At 48.5% G+C, this 25,475-nt stretch overlaps 1 protein-coding gene and 1 non-coding gene across 2 annotated transcripts in view; one reads left to right on the top strand and one right to left on the bottom strand.

Annotated features, from left to right (window-relative positions):
* Positions 1–25,475, top strand: part of grin3a (glutamate receptor, ionotropic, N-methyl-D-aspartate 3A) — a 269,256-nt gene that overhangs the window by 113,924 nt on the left and 129,857 nt on the right. The window lies entirely within an intron of this gene.
* Positions 24,486–24,668, bottom strand: LOC139278655 (U2 spliceosomal RNA). Its single transcript, XR_011596332.1, has one exon. It is a non-coding gene; the product is annotated as a U2 spliceosomal RNA (small nuclear RNA).

Genomic DNA, 25,475 nt, shown 5'->3' with positions numbered 1-25,475 from the left:
CCAGTAAAGACATGCTGATCCAGGCTGACTTGAACAACCTCCCACCAACCCGTCTGAAATCTAGAAGGCCATTTTGGACTGTCGACGAAGCCCTTCAACAATCTTCCCTAAGCCTTGATGACCGATGGCGAAATGCTTAGAGAAACTGTGACATACGGAATGGATTCCTTATAGAGGACCCCACAGTACAACCTAAAGGATCAAACCTTCCTCGCGAACAGTGGATAACCATCAACCTCCTCAGCACCGGTCATGGTAGATGCTGCCACCTTCTCCATAGGTGGAAGATTAAAGCATCCCCATCATGTAACCATGGAGCTCCTAATCAGACCTGCAGCACATCATTGAGCACTGCCCGCCGAGGAAATTCGCACGCAGCCAGCCTACAAGATAGCCACACTGTTACACCATATCTGACTTATATATTGACATTTAATTTGTTTTGCTACTACCATACGAAAGAACAGGAGTGAGGGCCTCAAACAGGTGTTATACCCCTTATTTACATACGTTGAGGGACTAACTATATGCATCAGGCGTGGTAAAGGATGCCCGATATTGCGGGTAATTCAATTCCAGACAGACAGAACTGTGCGCCCCATGAAAGTTTCATGCATGCGCAAAATGTCATATTGGAAAAGCTGGTCCCGGGCTGTGCAGCTTGGAGGAACGTTGCTTCCCCACCCGCCATATTTCGGGGCTTAATAGATCGGTTAGCGCACTAAAAACTGGGTGCTTTGCGGATGTATTTATAGGGATGCGATTATTTGTACTAACTGAAAGGCAACTGTTTCTCTGGCTCTCCATTATCACATGATCTATTGCTAATTAGTCCCCTTGGAGGATTTGCCACACGCTAAAGTTCCTCTGGAATGTGCAACTGGAACCGCCCAACTCCAAGTTCTGATTGAATTTCCAATTTGTAATTCGATCCATTTTGACTTCAGAAGACACAGAGGATAGATCTCCCCAAAAGCCATCAAGTTCCAGCCGAAGTCCCTTATCCTAGCGCAAGTGCATCTCTCCCCCAGCTGAAGACACTTACTCAAGTGCAAGTGCATGATGTTACCTCTCCACCCCACCCCCCCCCCCCCCCCCACCCATAGATGGGGCATTGTGTGCGGATTGTTAACACGTTTATTGGATATGGTGAATATTGAGTGTTGTGACTTCTGGATTTCATCCACCCCAACGATGTCCCTTGTGACACACGCACCGAGCTTGCATGCACCAGAGGGTTGGAAGAACGTGATCCGTCTTCCCTGAGTTCCCTCCCTCCCCTCCAATCCCCCCCGACCTGTGTCTCTCTTTCCCCACCCCAGGCGCTCTCTCCCCATGTCTCTCTTCAGCCCCCCTCCCCCCAGGCTCTCTCTCTCTCCACCCGATGTCTCTCGCCTCATGGAGCACTTTATGGCGCAACTTGACTCTTCACGTACAGTAAACAGTAAACAGCTGCTGAGATAACTGGAGAGCTCGGACTATATGATTGGAGTGAAAACTGCTACCAAAGAGGTGCATCAAATCTCCCCCCTGAGAAACAAACTGCTCCTCGCCGACCCGCTTCTCTCTCTCCCTGCTTGGGGCTCGGCGGCTTGCGGTGCTGCGGGTGACTCGGAGGCTCGTCGGATGCGTTCGGCTGCTTGGGGCTGTTGCTGGATGGATCGGAGGCAACGTGGTGCGGGGGAGGGCGATGGGAGAGGAGGACGCATGCGTAGAAAAAGGTTTGTGGGAATTGCGCTTGGGTGGGGAAGCGGAGTCGGTGATATTTGTCCTAACTCTCGCTTCTGCGCATGCGCAGACGGGAGACTTAGTACAAATAGTTGCTCCATATTTATAGCCATGGAATTTAACAGAACAGAAGGATAATTCCAAGGGGAGGACCCCAGCACCCCCTCCTGCCGAGAACAGGCAGGTTTGGCCCCATTTGGCAGCATTCCCCAACTGGCAGGAGCTTGACCTGTGGTAGAGCATTCCTCAGTTATTCCAGCACACTGCCGCTTTAACAGCAGTGGGAATCTGCTGGAACAGCTGGAAATTAGGCCAGGGCACAGCTACAAAAACCTCCTACTGCACCTGTGTTTTTTTTTCCTTTATTTTGAGTTTTCACATTTTTATTTTATAACTACTATACATCAAAGCACAGTACTACAATAGACCAATGTTCTAGATCTTCTCATAACCAGCATCCCTGACAAAAGGGAGCCACCTGAAAATCATCTGAAGAAAAAAATATTTTAAATTGTTTGGGGCTCCACTCACGTAGTTAAAATTACCCCTGTAGTCTTGTGGCAGCATTCAAATCAGAAATACATTACATATTATATAGAATTTACAGCACAGAAAAAAGTCATTCAGTCCAGCTGGTCTATGCTGGTGTTTATGCTCCACACAAGCTTCCTCCCACCCTTCATCTCACGCTATCAATATATCATTCTATTCCTTTCTCCCTCGTGTTTATTTAGCTTCTCTTTAAATGCATTGATGCTATTCACCTCAACTACTCCTTGTGATAGTGAGTTCCACATTCTAACCACTCTCTGGGTAAAGAGGTTTCTCCTGAATTTCCTATTGAATTTATTAGTGTCTATCTTATATTTATGACCCCTAGTTTTGGTCTCTTTCACCCCTCCCCCCGGCCCCCCACAAGTGGAAACACCTCACTGTCTACCCAATCAAATCCTTTTGTAATTTTAAAGACATCTATTAGGTCACACCTTCACTTTTCTAGAGAAAGGAGCCCCAGTCTTTTTAATATTGTAATAGATTAAACATTAATCTGGAGATTGGTTCAAGGTGACTGAATTGTACCTGCAAAATATATGAATTGTCATCTTTCATGAATAAAACATTTATCACACAAGAACAAGTCATAGCTCTTTCCACAGGACACTGAGCAGAAAGTTTGAAGTTAAGATGGGGGTTGGTGTGTCGGGGGAGGTGAAGGATAGAGAAACTGAAGCCATGGTCAAAGATATGGGTTCTTCGGAGCTTTTAAAGGCATGGAGAGAGGCATCCAGTGCTCGTGGTTTTGTAAGAGAATGCCAAGGGGGAGAGGCACACTTGCTGCAAGATCACCCTACAGTGCTGGAGGGAGAACATGTAATAATCCAGAATAAACACAGACTGTTTGGAAAATGCACAAAAAGGGTTGAAAAATAAAAGCGGGTTCCCTTCATCTGAGTGGTAGTTTAAAGAATGGCGGGAGCGGGATGGGCTAGAGGAGTTTTCCCAATGGGACAAGGCCATGGGGAGACTTGAAAACTAAGATGAGAATTTCAAAGTTAATTCACAGGGGCACCACATGGGAACCAGCAGAGATGGGCGAGAACATGACTGTGTGTATGTGGGAGAGGATTCTGTGTTTCAAGCGGAGGGCTCGAGTGCTGTCACAAGACTATAGGGGGGCATTTTAACTGGGAGTGGGATTCGGATGAGGCGAGTTCCAAACATTTTTTTTAATTCTTTAAATGATTTTCGAGGAGCTCTCTTTTGTAAGGGGACCACAGGGATAGCAGGAAGTTCTGTAGCCGTGCCCTGGCATGATTTGTGTCCAGGGTTAGCTGAATTTGGGAAGGGTGTAGGCAAGGAGATTGGTGAGGACAGTATTTGTGATATCAACACTAAGTGATGACTTGGATGAAGATTTTAGTAGAGAAGGGGAAATGGATGAAGGAAGTTGCATGAGTGATTAAAGTTTCCTAGACTACCAGGAACTGAAATATATACTGTTATAGACCAGCAGGCACCATCATCTCAGTCCTAAATGGCTGACTCCTTATCCTGAGACTATGACCTCTAGTTCCAGACTCTCAAGCCGGGGGAAACAGCCTCTCAGCATCTACGCTGTCAAGCCCTCTTAGAATTTTATATGTTTCAATGAGATCACCTCTCATTTTCTAAATTCCAGAGAGCATAGGACCAATCTAATCAATTTCTCCTCATAAGACTGTCCTCTCATCCCAGGAATCAATCTAGTGAACCTTTGTTGTGCCACCTTCAAGGCAAGTATATTTTTCTTTTGATAAGGAGACTAAAACTGTACACACTACTCCAGGTGTGATCTCATTAAAGCCCTATATAATTGCAGCAAGACTTCCTTATATTTCAATTTCCCAATCTACCTCAGCCAACCTGCCCCTCATACCTCCGTAATTGGCTTTGTTTAAATTTAAGTCCCTAGTTTTGGACTTACCCACATTACTCTCAAACTTAATATGAAATTCTATCATATTATGATCACTCTTCCCCAGGGTTCCTTTACTATAAGATTATTAATTAACCCTGTCTCATTACACAACACTAGATCTAAAATAGCCTGTTCCCTAGTTGGTTCATCAACATATTGTTCTAGAAAACTGTGTCAGATGCATTCCATGAACTCGTCCTCCAAGCTACTTTTGCCAATTTGGTTTTGCCCAGTTTGTATGAAGATTAAAGTCCCCCAGGATTATTTCAGTGTCCTTGATACACACTCCTCTAATTTCCAGATTTATACTTTATCCAACGTCATGGTTATTGTTTGGGGGCCAACAAACCACTCCCACCAGTGTTTTTTGCCCTTTGTTATTTCTTAGCTCCACCCATATTGATTCTACATCCTGATTTTCCGGGCCAAGATCCTTTGTCCTTGCTGCTTTTATCTCATCCTTTATTATCAGGGCTACCCCACCTCCTTTTCCATTTTGCTTATCTTTTCTAAAAGTCATGTACCCTGCAATATTTAGTTCCCAAACCTTGGTCACCCTGAAAGCAACTCTCAGTAATGGCTACTAGATCAAATCCATTTGTCTCTACTTGTGCAATTAATTCATCATCTCTTGTTATGAATGCTTCATGCATTCAGATATAGCGCCTTAATTTTAACTTCTTACTATTTTTCCCTGATGTGGTCTGAGTCGCTAATGTCCTATAACCGTTATTATACCCACTGTCCCTTCCTGACACAATCTGCTTCGCTGTTCTGCTCTATAGTCTAGACTTTTCTCTTCAGACTTATAAATTCATCCTTCCCTGAATCCTCCTTTGTCCTTATTAAATTCCAATCTACCGCCCTAGTTATTTGATTCACCAGGACATTTGTACCAGCCTGATTTAAGTGGAGCCCATCTCAACAGAACACCTCCCTCTTTCCCAGTGCTGGTGCCAATGCCCCATGAATTGAAATCCCTTCCACACCACTCTTTCAGCCACGCATTTAAACACCCTATCTGTTTGTCCCTATGCTGATTTGCGCTTTGCTTAGGTAGTAATCCAGAGATTATTACCTTTTGAGGTTCTGTTTTTAATTTATACCCTAGCTCCTCAAATTCCCTCAGAACCTCATTCCTAGTTCAACCTATATCATTGGTTCCTACGTGGACCACAACAACTGGTGCCTCCCCCTCCTTCTCCAAGTTCTTCTCCAGCTGGGAGGAGATGCCCTTATCCCTGCCACTGGGCAGGCAAGACAGCCTTCAGAACTCACGGTCGTGGCTGCAGAGAACAGTATATATCCCCCTGACAATACTATCCCCTACCACTACCACATTCCTTTTTGCTCTCCCCACTTGAGTGGCCTCCTGTACCACTGTGCCATGGTCCATTTGCCCCCTGCAGTATTTTTTCTCATCCATACAGGTAGCAACTACCTCGTACCTGTTGGACAATGGCAAAGGCTGAGACTCCTCCACCACTGCATCTGGGGTCCCCTTACCTGCCTGAGTCACAGTCACATCCTCCTGTTCCTGACTACTAACCAAATATAAACCACTACCTAACCTAAGGGTCAAACCTGGGTCAAAATGTCCGGCTAACTCTCCCCTCCCTGATGCATTGCAATGTCTGCACCTCGGACTCCAGCTCAACAACTCTGAACGGAAATTCTTTGAGTTGCAGACACTTGCTGCAGATGTGGTTGACTGGGATTATGCTGCTCTCCACAAACTCCCACATGCTGCAGGTATGGCACACCACCTGCAGGGCCACCTCTATGTAATCTTGTTTTAAATACTTAATTAGTTAAAGTATTATGTAATTAATTAAAGTTTTATGTAATGAATTCACCTGGTTTATTTTTAGTTTTTTTGAACCAATTAGTTTAACTGGTTTAAATTATTAATTTCATAAAGTATTAGTTATAGGTTCCTAGTTTTAAATACATACTCCTTCAAACCTATACAAACCACAACAAGTGTTAAAAGGCAAAAAAGGAACACCTCTTTCCCTCTCTGCACCAAATTCCCACTCACACCAAATTCTCGACTTCCCACTCGGTATACCATGTGATCTGCGGTTACGCTCTGTGCCTTAGCTCAGTAATAATGACCTTAGTAATAGCATTGATCATGTGCAGACAAGGTCAAATTGGTTTTTTTTCTGCCATGGACATGACATTATTTGGTTCAAGGAGCAGTCTCTCTGCAGAACTATTTGGGAAACCTTTTTGTTTTGAGGAATGAAAAGACACAAAAAGGCTATGCATCACTTGCACCATAGTGCAATTATAGGGATATGGATTAACTGAAAGATCAGATTGCCCCATACTAAATGTTCGCCTTTGAGCACTGCTGCTTTTGTCCTAGAATTGCATGTATGTCACAGCAGTGATGAAGGGATGCCAGCCTGTTTTCAGAGTTGGGTGCAGCAAGTGCCTTGGGACATTTTACTATGCACTGGGGCTGAAATTCAGTGTTCGGATTGCCATGTATGCAAACTCTTTGTATTCACTATGTAACTATGTAAGATGTACCACCTGAGGGTGCTGTTGTTGGAGGCCCAGGGGTTTCCTGCCCTGGTGTGCCGGGCATATAAAAGGCAGCCAGCCATGATGCCCCTCACTTTGCAGTCGTATTAAATGGACTGAAGTCACACAGCTCTTACTCACAGTACAAGGCCTCGTGGGGTTATTCGATGGTAATTGCAAACATAATAACTGGCGATGAGAATACTGACTTTCACATGATTATGGCTACCTTTGGCACACTAAAGGACTTCGCAGAGGGTGATGATTGGGATGCCTTCATGGAAAGGCTCGAGCAATATTTCGTGGCAAACAACCTGGCAGGGGAGATGGACACATTGGCGGAGAAGCGCAAGGCTATACTGCTGATCAGTTGTGGGCCCGAGGTCTACCGCTTCGTCAGGGACTTGCTGGCACCCACGAAGGCCAAGTATAAGACATACGATGAGCTGACTGAATTAATTCGCGATACCATACAGATGACTTCCTACCAGAATCGGAGCTCACTGGCAGGTACAGTACGTAAAATAAAGCCGATTGCAGGCAGAACTGTTAAACTAATAAGAACTGTACAGAGCAGAGCCTACGTGCCTGCTGCTGCTAGGCCGCCAAGGGGTGTAAATGCAAAATCATTAACACAATGCTGGTGTTGCGGGGGTAATCATGGGGCCCATCAATGTCGATTTAAAGACTATGCATGCAAAAACTGCAGAACAAGGGGCCACCTGCAGTGAATGTGCAAACATACTGCGACTCACCACGTGGCAGTGGAATCGGCAGAAGAGTCCCGATCCAGCGTGGATCACAAAGGACAAGCTAGAGAGGCAACTCAGCCCAAGGGAGCAGTGTGCGGGGTGCACACCCTCTCCACAAAAAGTCCTCCCATGATGATAAAAGTCAAATTAAATGGCGTTCCTGTATCCATGGAGCTGGACACAGGGGCGAGTCAGTCAATTACGAGCCAGAAGGCATTTGAAAGGCTGTGGGGCAACAACAAAGCACAAAAACCCAAGCTGAGCCCGATTCAGATAAAGCTGCGCACTTACACCAAGGAACTGATCATCATCATAGGCAGTCCCTCGGGATCGAGGAAGACTTGCTTCCACTCCTGAAGTGAGTTCTTTGGTGGCTGAACAGTCCAATACGAGAGCCCCAGACTCTGTCACAGGTGGGACAGATAGTCGTTGAGGGGAGGGGTGGGTGAGACTGGTTTGCCGCACGCTCTTTCCGCTGCCTGCGCTTGATTTCTGCATGCTCTCGGCGTTGAGATGCGAGGTGCTCTGCGCCTCTCGGATGCACTTCCTCCATTTAGGGCGGTCTTGGGCCAGGGACTCCCAGATGTCAGTGGGGATGTCGCACTTTATTAAGGAGGTTTTGAGGGTGTCCTTGTAACGTTTCCGCTGCCCACCTTTGGCTCGGTTGCCGTGAAGGAGCTCCAAGTAGAGCACTGGCTTTGGAAGTCTCGTGTCTGGCATGCGGACGATGTGGCCTGCCCAGCGGAGCTGATCGAGTGTGGTCAGTGCTTCTATGCTGGGGATGTTAGCCGGAATGAGGATGCTGACGTTGGTGTGCTTGTCCTCCCAAGAGATTTGTAGGATCTTGCAGAGGCATCGTTGGTGGTATTTCTCCAGCGACTTGAGGTGTCTACTGTACATGGTCCATGTCTCTGAGCCATACAGGAGGGCGGGTATTACTACAGCCCTGTAGACCATGAGCTTGGTGGCAGTTTTGAGGGCCTGGCCGAAGGCTGCACTGGCGCACTGGAGGCGTTGTTGAATCTTGTCGTCGATGCCTGCTCTTGTTGATAGGAGGCTCCCGAGATATGGGAAGTGGTCCACGGTGTCCAGGGCCACACCGTGGCTCTTGATAACTGGGGGGCAGTGCTGTGCGGTGAGGACAGGTTGGTGGAGGAGCTTTGTCTTACGGATATTTAGCGTAAGGCCCATGCTTTCATAAGCCTCAGTAAATACGTCGACCATGTCCTGGAGTTCAGCCTCCATATGTGCGCAGACACTGGCGTCGTCCTTGTAGTGTAGCTCGATGACAGAGGTTGGGGTGGTCTTGGATCTGGCCTGTAGACGACGCAGGTTGAACAGGTTCCCGCTGGTTCTGTAGTTTAGTTCCACTCCAGCGGGGAGTTTGTTGACTGTGAGGTGGAGCGTAGTGGCGAGAAAGATTGAGAAGAGGGTTGGGGCGATGATGCAGCCCTGTTTGACGCCAGTCCGGACGTGGATTGGGTCTGTGGTGGATCTGTTGGTGAGGATCATGGCCTGCATGTCGTCGTAGAGCAGGCGGAGGATGGTGACGAACTTTTGGGGGCATCCGAAACGGAGGAGGACGCTCCATAGACCCGCATGGTTGACAGTGTCAAAGGCCTTCATAAGGTCGAAGAAGGCCATGTATAAGGGCTGGCACTGTTCCCTGCATTTTCCCTATAGTTGTCGCGCTGCAAAAATCATGTCCGTTGTGCCCCGTAAGGGACGAAATCCGCACTGCGACTCCGGGAGGAGCTCCTCGGCAATGGGAAGAAGTCTGTCGAGGAGGATTCTCGCGACGACTTTCCCAGTGGCTGATAGCAGGGAGTTGCCGCAGCCGGACTTGTCCTCTTTTTTAAAGATGGTCACGATTACTGCATCTGAGATCCCCCGGCATGCTCTCCTCCCTCCAGGTGAGTGAGATGAGGTTGTGTATTCGTGCTGGCAGTGCCTCTCCACCATACTTCAATGCCTCTGCAGGGATTCCGTCCGCATCTGTAGCCTTGTTTTTAAGCTGCCTTATGGCTTTTTCTACCTCATGCAGCATTGGGGCCTCACTGAGGTGGTGGCGGGAAACACTCGAGTCAAAGGCAGAGTCTCGATTGAAGAGATCTTCGAAGTGCTCCTGCCAGTGGGCCCTGACTGCCTCTGTGTCCTTGATGAGTGTTTCCCCGTTCTTGGCCAGCATGACGTAAACCCAAACCCTTACCCCTTACCCTAGTCCCAACCCAGCGACCCCCACGAGCTTGGGCCATTCAGGCTTACCTCAGGCTTCCGACCACATCACTTATCGACGACCTCCGGAGTCCCCTGACAACCTCCAGCAACCACCGACGACCTCCGGCGAGTCCCACAAGTTCGGGCCATCCGAGCCTACCTCCGGCTTCCCACCACACCACCCATCACCGACCTCCGACGACCTTCAGCAACCTTCAACGACTAGCGACATTCCCCGACAACCTCCGGTGAACTCCGGCGGCAGCGCCCTCGACCTGGACCTGGCTATCGGGCCTCCACCCTGCCTCCAGCGACAATCGGCCGCTGGGGTGGTAGGTCCCTCGGGAGACCCCGGCTCCAAACAACTCCCACCAGCTCTCGGCAACTTTCCAGCACCCAACCTCCCCCCTCCCGCTGCCTAAACCTCCCCTAACCAAATGGACCCGAATAGGAACTGATACTGGTTATTGGTAGTGCGAACGTAAAATTATCCTATGATGCACACGAGCTGCCACAGTGGATTGTACCAGGCGATAGGCCAACGCTGCTTGGCAGAAGCTGGATGGGGAAACATAGAAACATAGAAAATAGGTGCAGGAGTAGGCCATTCAGCCCTTCTAGCCTGCACCGCCATTCAATGAGTTCATGGCTGAACATGAAACTTCAGTACCCCCTTCCTGCTTTCTCGCCATACCGCTTGATCCCCCGAGTAGTAAGGACTTCATCTAACTCCCTTTTGAATATATTTAGTGAATTGGCCTCAACTACTTTCTGTGGTAGAGAATTCCACAGCTTCACCACTCTCTGGGTGAAGAAGTTTCTCCTCATCTCGGTCCTAAATGGCTTACCCCTTATCCTTAGACTGGTTCTGGACTTCCCCAACATTGGGAACATTCTTCCTGCATCAAACCTGTCCAAGCCCGTCAGAATTTTAAACGTTTCTATGAGCTCCCCTCTCATTCTTCTGAACTCCAGTGAATACAAGCCCAGTTGATCCAGTCTTTCTTGATAGGTCAGTTCCATCATCCCGGGAATCAGTCTGGTGAATCTTCGCTGCACTCCCTCAATAGCAAGAATGTCCTTCCTCAAGTTAGGAGACCAAAACTGTACACAATACTCCAGGTATGGCCTCACCAAGGCCCTGTACAACTGCAACAACACCTCCCTGCCCCTGTACTCAAATCCCCTCGCTATGAAGGCCAACATGCCATTTGCTTTCTTAACCGCCTGCTGTACCTGCATGCCAACCTTCAATGACTGATATACCATGACACCCAGATCTCGTTGCACCTCCCCTTTTCCTAATCTGTCACCATTCAGATAATAGTCTGTCTCTCTGTTTTTAACCACCAAAGTGGATAACCTCACATTTATCCACATTATACTTCATCTGCCATGCATTTGCCCACTCACCTAACCTATCCAAGTCACTCTGCAGCCTCATAGCATCCTCCTCGCAGCTCACACTGCCACCCAACTTAGTGTCATCCGCAAATTTGGAGATACTACATTTAATCCCCTCGTCTAAATCATTAATGTACAGTGTAAACAGCTGGGGCCCCAGCACAGAACCTTGCGGTACCCCACTAGTCACTGCCTGCCATTCTGAAAAGTACCCATTTACTCCTACTCTTTGCTTCCTGTCTGACAACCAGTTCTCAATCCACGTCAGCACACTACCCCCAATCCCATGTGCTTTAACTTTGCACATTAATCTCTTGTGTGGGACCTTGTCGAAAGCCTTCTGAAAGTCCAAATATACCACATCAACTGGTTCTCCTTTGTCCACTTTACTGGAAACATCCTCAAAAAATTCCAGAAGATTTGTCAAGCATGATTTCCCTTTCACAAATCCATGCTGACTTGGACCTATCATGTCACCATTTTCCAAATGCGCTGCTATGACATCCTTAATAATTGATTCCATCATTTTACCCACTACTGAGGTCAGGCTGACCGGTCTATAATTCCCTGTTTTCTCTCTCCCTCCTTTTTTAAAAAGTGGGGTTACATTGGCTACCCTCCACTCGATAGGAACTGATCCATAGTCTAAGGAATGTTGGAAAATGACTGTCAATGCATCCGCTATTTCCAAGGCCACCTCCTTAAGTACTCTGGGATGCAGTCCATCAGGCCCTGGGGATTTATCGGCTTTCAATCCCATCAATTTCCCCAACACAATTTCCCGACTAATAAAGATTTCCCTCAGTTCCTCCTCCTTACTAGACCCTCTGACCCCTTTTATATCCGGAAGGTTGTTTGTGTCCTCCTTAGTGAATACCGAACCAAAGTACTTGTTCAATTGGTCTGCCATTTCTTTGTTCCCCGTTATGACTTCCGCTGATTCTGACTGCAGGGGACCTACGTTTGTCTTTACTAATCTTTTTCTCTTTACATATCTATCGAAACTTTTGCAATCCGCCTTAATGTTCCCTGCAAGCTTCTTCTCGTACTCCATTTTCCCTGCCCTAATCAAACCCTTTGTCCTCCTCTGCTGAGTTCTAAATTTCTCCCAGTCCCCAGGTTCGCTGCTATTTCTGGCCAATTTTTATGCCACTTCCTTGGCTTTAATACTATCCCTGATTTCCCTTGATAGCCACGGTTGAGCCACCTTCCCTTTTTTATTTTTACGTCAGAAAGGAATGTACAATTGTTGTAGTTCATCCATGCGGTCTCTAAATGTCTGCCATTGCCCATCCACAGTCAACCCCATAAGTATCATTCGCCAATCTATCCTAGCCAATTCACGCCTCATACCTTCAAAGTTACCCTTCTTTAAGTTCTGGACCATGGTCTCTGAATTAACTGTTTCATTCTCCATCCTAATGCAGAATTCCACCATATTATGGTCACTCTTCCCCAAGGGGCCTCGCACAATGAGATTGCTAATTAATCCTCTCTCATTACACAACACCCAGTCTAAGATGGCCTCCCCCCTAGTTGGTTCCTCGACATATTGCTCACGAAAACCATCCCTTATGCACTCCAGGAAATCCTCCTCCACCGTATTGCTTCCAGTTTGGCTAGCCCAATCTATGTGCATATTAAAGTCACCCATTATAACTGCTGCACCTTTATTGCATGCACCCCTAATTTCCTGTTTGATGCCCTCCCCAACATCACTACTACTGTTTGGAGGTCTGTACACAACTCCCACTAACATTTTTTGCCCTTTGGTGTTCTGCAGCTCTACCCATATAGATTCCACATCATCCAAGCTAATGTCTTTCCTAACTATTGCATTAATCTCCTCTTTAACCAGCAATGCTACCCCACCTCCTTTTCCTTTTATTGTATCCTTCCTGGATGTTGAGTTCCCAGCCCTGATCATCCTGGAGCCACGTCTCCATAATCCCAATCACATCATTTTTGTTAATATCTATTTGCATAGTTAATTCATCCACCTTATTGCGGATACTCCTTGCATTGAGACACAAAGCCTTCAGGCTTGTTTTTTTAACACCCTTTGTCCTTTTAGAATTTTGCTGTACAGTGGCCCTTTTTGTTCTTTGCCTTGGGTTTCTCTGCCCTCCACTTTTCCTCATCTCCTTTCTGTCTTTTGCTTTTGCCTCCTTTTTGTCTCCCTCTGTCTCCCTGCATTGGTTCCCATCCCCCTGCCATATTAGTTTAACTCCTCCCCAACAGCACTAGCAAACACTCACCCTAGGACATTGGTTCCGGTCCTGCCCAGGTGCAGACCGTCCGGTTTGTACTGGTCCCACCTCCCCCAGAACCGGTTCCAATGCCCCAGGAATTTGAATCCCTCCCTGCTGCACCACTGCTCAAGCCACGTATTCATCTGCGCTATCCTGCGATTCCTACTCTGACTAGCACGTGGCACTGGTAGCAATCCTGAGATTACTACTTTTGAGGTCCTACTTTTTAATTTAGCTCCTAGCTCCTTAAATTCGTTTCGTAGGACCTCATCCCTTTTTTTACCTATGTCGTTGGTACCAATGTGTACCACGACAACTGGCTGTTCACCCTCCCTTTTCAGAATGTCCTGCACCCACTCCGAGACATCCTTGACCCTTGCACCAGGGAGGCAACATACCATCCTGGAGTCTCGGTTGCTGCTGCAGAAACGCCTATCTATTCCCCTCACCATTGAATCCCCTATCACTATCGCTCTCCCACTCTTTTTCCTGCCCTCCTGTGCAGCAGAGCCAGCCACGATGCCATGAACTTGGCTGCTGCTGCCCTCCCCTGATGAGTCATCCCTCCCAACAGTACTCAAAGTGGTGTATCTGTTTTGCAGGGGGATGACCACAGGGGACCCCTACACTACCTTCCTTGCACTGCTCTTCCTGCTGGACTTCCATTCCCTATCTGGCTGTGGACCCTTCTCCTGCGGTAAGACCAACTCGCTACACATGCTACTCACGTCATTCTCAGCATCGTGGATGCTCCAGAGTGAATCCACCCTCAGCTCCAACTTCGCAACGCGGACCGTCAGGAGCTCGAGGCGGATACACTTCCTGCACACGTAGTCGTCAGGGACACTGGAGTCGTCCCTGAGTTCCCACATGGTACAGGAGGAGCATGACACCCGACTGACCTCTCCTGCCATGATTTAACCCTTAAATACACTTAAATTGGCAACAACAATGTTAAAAGTTACTGACTAATATAAAAAAGAAAAAGGAAAACTACTCACCAATCACCAGCCAATCACTTACCCTCTAGGCTGTGACGTCACCTTTCCCTTTCTTTCTACTTCTTTTTTGCCTTCTCCCTGTAGCTGCACCGCCTAGCCTTTTGTAGGCCTCTGCCGATCCCCGGACTCACGCCTCAGCGACCACGAACTCCCGCTGCCTCTCGCGGCCTTTTGTAGGCCTCTGCCGATCCCCGGACTCACGCCTCAGCGACCACGAATTCCCACTGCCTCTCGCGGCCTTTTGTAGGCCTCTGCCGATCCCCGGACTCACGCTTCAGCGACCACGAACTCCCGCTGCCTCTCGCGGCCTTTTGTAGGCCTCTGCCTATCCCCGGACTCACGCCTCAGCGAAGATTCGGTGGAACTGGGAAGACGTCAATGTATTATCGTCAGTGGACAATGCTTCCTGTGCTCAAGTGCTGAGCAAGTTCCCATCTTTATTTGAACCAGGCATCGGCAACTTCGCAGGCGCCAAAGTACAGATCCACTTGGTCCCCGAGGCACAGCCCATTCATCACAAGGCTCGAGCGGTCCCCTACATGATGAGGGAGAAGGTGGAGATCGAATTGGAGAGACTTCAATCCGAGGGAATCATATCGCCAGTCGAGTTCAACGAGTGGGCCAGCCCGATTGTTCCGGTACTAAAGAGCGATGGCACGGTCAGAATCTGCGGCGACTCAAAGTAACGATCAACTGAGTCTCGTTACAGGACCAGTACCCACTACCCAAAGCCGATGCCCTTTTCGCGACAACAGGGGGAAAGGCGTTCACCAAGCTGGATCTAACCTCCGCTTACATGACCCTGGAGCTGGTTGAGTCATCGAAAAAATTAACATGCATTAACACACATAAAGGGCTGTTCATGCACCACAGGTGCCCATTCGGGATTCACTCGGCTGCAGCCATATTCCAAAGAAACATAGAGAGCCTGTTGAAATCGGTTCCACGCACCGTCGTATTTCAGGACGACATTCTCATCGCTGGCCGCAACACCTCCGAACACCTGCACAACCTGGAAGAAGTTTTAAGTCGACTAACCAGAGTTGGACTCTGGTTGAAATTATCCAAATGTGTCTTCCTGGCACCAGAGGTAGAATGCGGCAGACGGCATCAGACCCACGGACTCGAAGACAGAGGCCATCAAGAATGCACCCACACCACGAAATGTAACGGAGCTGTGCTCGTTCCTGGGACTCCTCAACTATTTCGGTAACTTTCTTCCAGGGTTGAGCACCTTGCTGGAACTGTTGCACAAGCTGTTATGCAAGGGACACAACTGGGCTTGGGGTAAAAATCAAGAGGGCGCCTTTGAGAAGGCCAGAAACCTGCTGTGTTCGAATAAGTTGCTGGTGTTATATGATCAATGTAAACGTCTAGTTTTAGCATGTGATGCATCGTCGTACGGAGTCGCGTGTGATTTGCAGCAAGCCAATGCAGTGGGCAAGCTCCATCCAGTTGCATATGCGTCCAGAAGCCTACCAAAGGCCAAAAGAGGCGACAGAATGGTCGAAAAGGAGGCTTTAGCCTGTGTTTACGGTGTATAACAGATGCACCAATATTTGTTTGGACTCAGGTTCGAGTTAGAGACGGACCACAAGCCCCTAATCTCACTGTTTTCGGAAAGCAAAGGCATAAGCACCAATGCTTCGTCTCGAATCCAAAGGTTGGCACTAACACTGTAGGCCTACGACTATGTGATCCGCCACAGGCCAGGCACTGAAAACTGTGCCGATGCTCTCAGCCGACGACCGTTGCCCTCCACCGGGGTAGAAATGGCGCAGCCCACAGACCTGCTACTGGCCATGGATATCTTTTTTATAGCGAAGGGTCACCCGTAATGGCCCACCAAATTAAGACCTGGACGTGCCAGGATCCTCTGCTAACCCTTGTAAAAAATTGAGTCCTCAATGGGAGCTGGTCAGTGGTCCCGAGCGACATGCATGATGAGATCAAGCGGTTTCACCGTCACACAGATGAAATGTCGATCCGTTCAGATTGCCTCTTATGGGGCAACTGCGTTATCTTACCAAAGAAAGGCAGAGAAACCTTCATACATGACCGACACAGCAACTACCCAGGCATAGTCATGATGGAGGCTATCGCCAGGTCCCATGTCTGGTGGCCCGGCATTGATTCGGACCTGGAGTCGTACGTGTACCAGTGTAACACATGCTCACAACTGAGCAATGCTCCCAGGGAGGCTCCACTTAGTCTCTGGTCCTGGCCCTCAAAACCATGGTCCAGGATCCATGTGGATTGTTGTGTATCTGTAAAGCATGCACTCCCATGTTCCACCACCAGGGAGCGCATCCCCTGAAGTCCCAAGGGATCCCAGCATCCCTTGGGAGCACTGTATATAAGCCGGCCCCTAAGGCCTGTTACTCACTCTCGAGTGTCTTAATAAAGACTGAGGTCACTGTTACTTTAACCTCCTGCGTGCAGTCTCATCTGTGTTAGGAACACAACAACTGGCGACGAGTACACGAATCCAACGCAAAGATGCAGTAAACTGTGGACATCCTGGAGAAGTTCTCGGAGGGTGAGGACTGGGAAGCCTATGTCGAATGGTTAGACCAGTATTTGTAGCCAATGAGCTGGACGGAGAAGGAAGTGCTGCAAAAAGGAGAGCGGTCCTCCTTACGGTCTGCGGGGCACCGACCTACAGCCTCATGAAGAATCTTCTGGCTCTGGTGAAACCCACAGATAAGTCATATGAGGAGCTGTGTACACTGGATTGGGAGCATCTTAACCCGAGGGAGAGCGTGCTGATGGTGAGGTATCGGTTCTATACATGCCAGCGATCTGAAGGTCAGGAAGTGGCGAGGTACGTCGCTGAGCTAAGGCGACTTGCAGGACAATGTTAGTTTGATGGCTACCTGGAGCAAATGCTCAGAGACTTTTTTGTACTGGGCATTGGCCACGAGACCATCCTACGAAAACTTTTGACTGTAGAGACACCGACCCTCAGTAAGGCCATTGCGATAGCACAGGCGTTTATGTCCACCAGTGATAACACCAAACAAATCTCTCAGCACACAAGTGCTAGTAATGTTAAATTAATTGGAACTGTGTTTGTGAGCAGAAATGTACAGGGCAGAAACCACGAGTCTGCAACTGCCAGCAGGCCTCAGGTGACCCAGATGACTCAGAGTCCGCAACAAAGGATGAATGCAAGGCAATTCACACCTTGTTGGCGTTGTGGAGGCTTCCATTCAGCCTATTCATGCCGCTTCAAAGGGTATGTTTGCAAGAGCTGTGGAACAATGGACGAGCTGCAAGCTCTGCAAAACCTGCTAACCACCACGTGGCAGAGGAAGATCGGTCCATGGTGGACCGAAGCAATTTCGAGCCTGAGAGAGAGGAGGCAGATGCTGAAGTACATGGGGTGCACACATTTTCAATGAAATGTCCACCTGTAATGCTAAACGTAAAATTGAATGGCTTACCCGTAGCCATGGAACTGGACACTGGCGCTAGCCAATCCACCATGAGTAAAAAGATGTTTCAGAGACTGTGGTGCAACAAGGCACTCAGAACAGCCCTGAACCCCATCCACACGAAACTGAGAACGAACACCAAAGAGCTTATCACTGTCCTGGGCAGCGCCATGGTCAAGGTCATCTATGAGGGCACGGTGTATGAACTGCCACTCTGGATTGTCCAGGCGATGGCCCCACACTGCTTGGAAGGAGCTGGCTTGTCAAAATCCGCTGAAACTGGGATGACATCCGAGCGCTATCACATGTCGAGGAGGCCTCATGTACCCAGATTCTGAACAAATTTCCTTCCCTATTTGAGCCAGGCATTGGAAACTTTTCCGGGGCGAAGGTGCGGATCCACTTGGTCCCAGAGACACGACCCATTCACCACAAGGCGCGAGCGGTACCTCACATGATGAGGGAGAGAATGGAAATCGAGCTGGACAGGCTGCACCGCGAGGGCATCATCTCCCCAGTGGAATTCAGCGAGTGGGCCAGCCCAATTGTTCCAATACTCAAAAGTGATGACACGGTCAGAATTTGCGTCGATTATAAAATAACTTTTAATCGTTTCTCGCTACAGGACCAATACCCGCTACCGAAGGCACACGGCCTATTTGCGACACTGGCAGGAGGCAAGACGTTCACCAAGCTCGACCTGACTTCGGCCTATATGACGCAGGAGCTGGAGAAGTCTTCGAAGGGCCTCATCTGCATCAACACGCACAAGGGACTGTTCATCTACAACAGATGCCTGTTTGGAATTCGGTCAGCTGCAGCGATCTTCCAGAGAAACATGGAGAGCCTACTCAAGTCGGTACCACGTACGGTGGTTTTTCAGGACGACATATTGGTCATGGGTCGGGACACTGTCGAGCACCTACAAAACCTGGAGGAGGTCCTCCAGCGACTGGATCGCATAGGGCTGCGGCTGAAGAGGTCGAAATGCGTCTTCATGGCAACAGAAGTGTTGTTTTTGGGGAGAAAGATCGTGGCGGACAGCATTTGGCCCACAGACGCCAAGACAGGCTATCAGGAATGCGCCCAGGCCATAGAACGTCACGGAACTGCGGTCGTTCCTGGGACTCCTCAACTATTTTGATAACTTCCTACCAGGGTTAAGCACCCTCTTAGAGCCCCTACCTGTGTTATTGCATAAAGGTGAGAACTGGGTATGGGGAAAAAAAACAAGAAATTGCTTTTGAGAAAGCCAGAAACATTTTATGCTCCCATAAGCTGCTTGTATTGTATAACCCCAGTAAAAAACTCGTGCTAGCATGTGATGCGTCGTCGTACGGAGTCGGGTGTGCATTACAACAAGCCAACATTGCAGGGAAGTTGCAAACTGTCGCCTATGCTTCCAGGAGCTTGTCGAAGGCCGAGAGGGCCTACAGCATGATTGAGAAAGAGGCATTAGCGTGTGCGTTCGGGGTAAAGAAAATGCATCGATACCTGTTTGACCTCAAATTTGAGCTGGAAACCAATCACAAGCCCCTCATAGCCCTGTTCAATGAAAAGAATGGGATAAATACTAATGCCTCAGCCCGCATACAAAGGTGGGCACTCGCGCTATAAGCGTATAACTATACCATCCACTACAGGCCAGGCACCGAGAACTGTGCGGATGCTCTCAGTCGGCTACCATTGCCCACCACTGGGGTGGAAATGGCGCAGCCTTCAAACTTGTTGATGGTGGCGCAGCCCGCAGACTTGTTGATGGAAGCGTTTGAAAATGATAAATCACCTGTCAGCCTGCCAGATTAGGACTTGGACCAGCCAAGATCCTCTGCTGTCCCTAGTAAAAAACTATGTACTGCAGTGGGAGCTGGGCCAGCATCCCTATTGAAATGCAAGAGCTAATCAAGCCGTTCCAGCGGCGAAAGGATGAGCTGTCCATTCAGGCAGACTGCCTGTTGTGGGGTAACCGTGTAGTGCTACCCAAAAAGGGCAGGGAGACGTTCATCTCGGATCTCCACAGCACACACGCGGGTATAGTAATGATGAAAGCGATAGCCAGATCCCACGTGTGGTGGCCCGGTATCGACTCTGACTTAGAGTCCTGTGTACGGCAATGCAGCGTGTGTGCTCAGTTGAGCAACACGCCCAGAGAGGCACCACTAATTTTGTGGTCCTGGCCCTCCAGACCATGGTCGAGGATCCATGTTGACTATGCGGGCCCGTTTCTCAGTAAAATGTTCCTGGTGGTGGTGCATGCTTTTTCAAAATGGATTGAATGTGAAATAGTGTCGGGAAGCACCACCACCGCCACCATTGAAAGCCTGAGGACTATGTTTGCCACCCACGACCTGCCTGACATACTGGTCAGTGACAACGAGACATGTTTCACCAGTGCCGAATTTAAAGAATTCATGACCTGCAATGGGATCAAACATGTCACCTCGGCCCCGTTTAAACCAGCCTCCAATGGGCAGGCAGAGCGGGCAGTACAAACCATCAAACAGATCCTCAGACGAGTCACAGAAGGCTCACTCCAAACCCCACTCGCTCACAGGGGTGCCCCCGGCTGAGCTACCCATGAAAAGGACACTTAAAACCAGACTCTTGCTGGTTCACCCCAACCTGCATGATCAGGTAGAGAGCAGGCGGCAGCAACAAAATGAAAATGATGGTCGCGCCACTGTGTCACGGGAAATTGATCTGAATGACCCTGTGGTATGTGCTAACCTATGGACATGGTCCTAAGTGGATCGTGGGCACAGTGATAGTTAAAGAAGGGAGTAGGATGTTTGTAGTCAAACTAGACAATGGACAAATTTGCAGAAAGCACCTGGACCAAACGAGGTTGCGGTTCACAGACTACCCTGAACAACCCACAGCAGACACCACCTTTTTCGAGCCCGCAACACACACCCAAAGGATCAACGACACCACGCCGGACCAGGAAATCAAACCCATCATGCCCAACAGCCCAGCAAGGCCAGGCTCACCCAGCAGCCCTGCAGCGCCAACAACATGCCAGCCCAGCGAGGGCGCAGCCAACACACGAGTACAGACATTTGTACCGAGGCGGTCCACCAGGGAAAGAAAGGCTCCCTACTGCCTCACCTTGTAAATAGTTTTCACTTTGACTTTGGGGAGGAGTGATGTTGTGTATCTGTAAAGCATGCACTTCCATGTTCTGCCACCAGGGAGCGCATAGAAACATAGAAAATCGGTGCAGGAGCAGGCCATTCAGCCCTTCTAGCCTGCACCGCCATTCAATGAGTTCATGGCTGAACCTGACACTTCAGTATCCCTTTCCTGCTTTCTCGCCATAACCCTTGATCCCCCGAGTTGTAAGGACTTCATCTAACTCCCTTTTGAATATATTTAGTGAATTGGCCTCAACTACTTTCTGTGGTAGAGAATTCCACAGGTTCACCACTCTCTGGGTGAAGAAGTTTCTCCTCATCTCGGTCCTAAATGGCTTACCCCTTATCCTCAGACTGTGACCCCTGGTTCTGGACTTCCCCAACATTGGGAACATTCTTCCTGCATCTAACCTGTCTAAACCCGTCAGAATTTTAAACGTTTCTATGAGGTCCCCTCTAATTCTTCTGAACTCCAGTGAATACAAACCCAGTTGATCCAGTCTTTCTTGATAGGTCAGTCCTACCATCCCGGGAATCAGTCTGGTGAATCTTTGCTGCACTCCTTCAATAGCAAGAATGTCCTTCCTCAAGTTAGGAGACCAAAACTGTACACAATACTCCAGGTGTGGCCTCACCAAGGCCCTTTACAACTGTAGCAACACCTCCCTGCCCCTGTACTCAAATCCCCTCGCTATGAAGGCCAACATGCCATTTGCTTTCTTAACCGCCTGCTGTACCTACATGCCAACCTTCAATGACTGATGTACCATGACACCCAGGTCTCGTTGCACCTTCCATTTTCCTAATCTGTCACCATTCAGATAATAGTCTGTCTCTCTGTTTTTACCACCAATGTGGATAACCTCACATTTATCCACATTATACTTCATCTGCCATTCATTTGCCCACTCACCTAACCTATCCAAGTCACTCTGCAGCCTCATAGCATCCTCCTCGCAGCTCACACTGCCACCCAACTTACCATCCCCTGAAGTCCCAAGGGATCCCAGCATCCCTTGGGAGCACTGTATATAAGCCGGCCCCTAAGGCCTGTTACGCACTCTGGAGTGTCTTAATAAAGACTGAGGTCACTGTTACTTTAACCTCCCTGTGTGCAGTCTCATCTGTGTTAGGAACACAACATGGATTATGTGGGCCCCTTTCTGGGAAAGATGTTCCTGGTTGTTATGGGCGCCTACTCCAAATGGATTGAATGTGCAATAATGGCATCCAGCACGTCCGCAGCCACCATTGAAAGCCTCGGCCATGTTTGCCACCCATGGCTTACCCGACATTCTTGTCAGCGACACTGGTCCGTGCTTCACCAGCTTGGAATTTAATGAATTCATGACCCGCAATGGCATCAAGCATATCAGATCTGCCCCGTTCAAGCCCGCATCCAACGGCCAAGTGAAGCGGGCAGTCCAAACCATAAAGCGGAGCTTGAAATGTGTCACTGAAGGCTCCTTACAAATCCACCTGTTGCAGGTACTGCTCAGCTACAGGACACGACCCCACTCACTTACCGGGGTTCCCCTCTGCAGAATTACTAATGAAACGAGCACTCAAAACCAGGCTCCCCTTTGGACACTCTGACCTCATTAATCAGGTGGAAACCAGGCGTTATCAGCAAAACACATATGATCACGCGGCTGTATCACGCGACATCACTGTAAATGATCCTGTGTTTGTGCTGAATTACGGTCAGGGCTCCAAATGGGTCGCCGGCACTGTATTAGCCAAGGAGGGGAATAGAGTGTTTGTTGTCAAACTGCTTAACAGTCAAATGTGCAGAAAACATTTGGACCAAACCAAATTACGATTCACAGACAACCAGGAACCACCGGAAGACGACCTCATCTTCAGCGACCCACCGACACAAGCCCAATCGACAACAGACCTCGCTGCCAACCACGAGGATGATCCCACCATCCCCAACAGTACAGCCCCCAACCAGTCGCGCTGCAAGACAGCAGTGGCCCAACCAACTCACCCAGGCCAGAAGCGACACTTAGATGGTCAACCAGCGAGCGCAGGGCTCCGGTTCGCTTTAACCTGCAATCAACTCACATCAAAAACTTTGGGGGGGCGGGGAATGATGTCATTTATGCAACTCTTTCTATTCACCATGTAACTATGTATGATGTACCACCTGAGGGCGCTGCTGTTGGAGGCCCAGAGGTTTCCTGCCCTGGTGTACAAGGATATATGAAAGGCAGCCAGCCATGCTGTCCCTCACTTTGCAGTCGTATTAAATGGACTGAAGTCACATAGCTCTTATTCACAGAACAAGGCCTCGTGGAGTTATTCTATGGTAATTGCAGACATAATGTGGATAAGGCCCATTACCGCCGTTTTGCAGCAGAGATGCGGCAAAACCGGGTAGCTGACACACTGCAGTTGTTTGACCGCCACAACCAAAATTCACGTCGGGGATTTTTCGGCCTGTCTCCACTTTTCCCCCACTGCTGCCGACCGGCGCAAGCGTGTCATCAAAGCATCTACCACCGATCTTCTGCACCTCCAGCACACTCTGCCCCAAATTTACCTGCAAAAATCTTTTTCTGTCGGTGCACCTTGTTCAGTGTGTGTGCGGCACGGCAACACAGTGGTCATTCAAGGGGAGGGCATTCGGCCGCAGTCGCCATGTTTTTATTTTTGCTGGCCGACTTCCTGATCGGCTAGCCAGCTATTGCCCCGGGTTTGACCGGGCCAGCAACCGGCAGCCTGGCACCCCCTCTTGGGTGCCAGGCCGCTGGCCTGGCCGAAACCCTCCCTGGTGGCCTAGTGGCCGAACCTACAGAATCGCCAATTCTCTCCCCTTTAAATGAGGGGAGAGATGTGGTGACACACAGGCGCAGTGACGTCACCACTGCTCCGCCACTGAGTGAAGCAACGGAGACTCGGTCCCGCCCCAACTTCCCCCCCCACCAGGACTTACTGACGCACTTCCGCCCCCATTATGACCGACTTCTGGTCTTGTTGAAAAACACAACAAAGACCTGAATATCGATCAGCAGGCGACCTCTTCCCATGCGGCGGTAAAAGCAGGTAAGAAACTATAGGTGGGCCAGATTCCTGGCGTGCCTGAATTTCAGCCCCACTGTATAAATACAAGTTGTTGTTGCAGGATATCCCTTTGTAGCACAAACAACTGTGAAAATATTTTTTATTTGTGTTCACATGGTATAATATTACATCAAACTGATTAGAAAAGAGACACTGTGGAACCCACTTGTAGTAAATAAAACACAAGGAGTGATTCAAAGACATTTCTTTGCTCACAACTCTGATGATAGGTGCTATCTTGCAATCAATGTTCCAGCGCTCTGGCGCACCCGTGCAGCTGGCTCAACAGCTTTTAAATGGAAGAAATAGTGCATGGCCACATACTCAAAAAAAAAAATTGAAAGGTACATTGCTTAACACCCCAGATAACTTGTACTCAACATTATTGACTTCATTCAGTTGGGTGCAGATTTTTTTTTTTCATTCTTGTCAGATCAACTCCAGCGCCAAAGATCACTTTGCGCTACTATACTTGATCTTAGCCAAAAGGCCGAGAGGGGAAGTTGCACCGTTCCTGGAAACACTGCAATACCAGGTCGGTGCGTGGAGTGGACGGAGCAAGCCCCTGTTCCATCTCCCTGTTCCAAAAATCAATTTAATATTTGGTCCCCAGATAGGGGATATTAAACTGATAAGAACAGATACTACACTTGATCTTAGCCAAAAGGCCGAGTCATCAGTTGGGTGCAGATATTTAAGCTGCAATGGCAGCTGACAAAAGATTGAAATGGAAGCTGGAGGAATTAAGGTCAGAGAAAGAAAGTCAGACTTCAGACATGGTGTGAGCGGTCACTGCTCGAGTGAGCAGGTTTGATTATGGAGGATTTAGAATCAAAGTTGGAAAGTAGATTGAGCTGGTATGAAGTTTAGAGATGAATTTTTAAGCTTAAATGCCTACAGATCAGGGAAAAAATACTTTGAAGCTTTTCACAATTTATTTTATTTGGACTGATAACTCTTTGAGCTTATAAGCAATTAAAGAATGGTTCTGTAAGAGTAAAATAAATAGCTAATCTTGTGTTTCTTCGGTGTTTCCTGCAAACTGCAACAATGAATAAGCTACTTTCACGTTTAAAAAAATATGTTGTAAGACAAATTCGGATGCAGTAGATAGACCCCTATAAACCAAACTATGTGTTTTCTTTTTTCTTAAAGCTTATAACTGGCAACTGTAGTAGTGGTTTATGGGAAATAAAACACTTGTGATATGTTTGGCATGAAGTATTTGTACCTACAGTACTCATCCGTGATGTGCCACACAACTCATTTCCTTAATCTACCATGAATCTTTTATATTATAGTCTTCATTGTCTGTATGATGATAAAACCCCCATGAGATAATATTTTCCACAATAAAGGATATCAGTTCAGCTTCTAGAAATTAACCTGCCAGTAATGGCTGCCATTTTGACTTTTCCATTTTGTGGCCCTCAGCGTCTCCCTTCCCACTCCCTCCCTCAAATACTCATGCTCCTCCTCCCCCGTACC

This window comes from Pristiophorus japonicus, chromosome 1, assembly GCF_044704955.1.
Source record: "Pristiophorus japonicus isolate sPriJap1 chromosome 1, sPriJap1.hap1, whole genome shotgun sequence".
NCBI lineage: Eukaryota > Metazoa > Chordata > Chondrichthyes > Pristiophoridae > Pristiophorus > Pristiophorus japonicus.
This window is presented reverse-complemented; position numbering and strand designations above follow the sequence as displayed.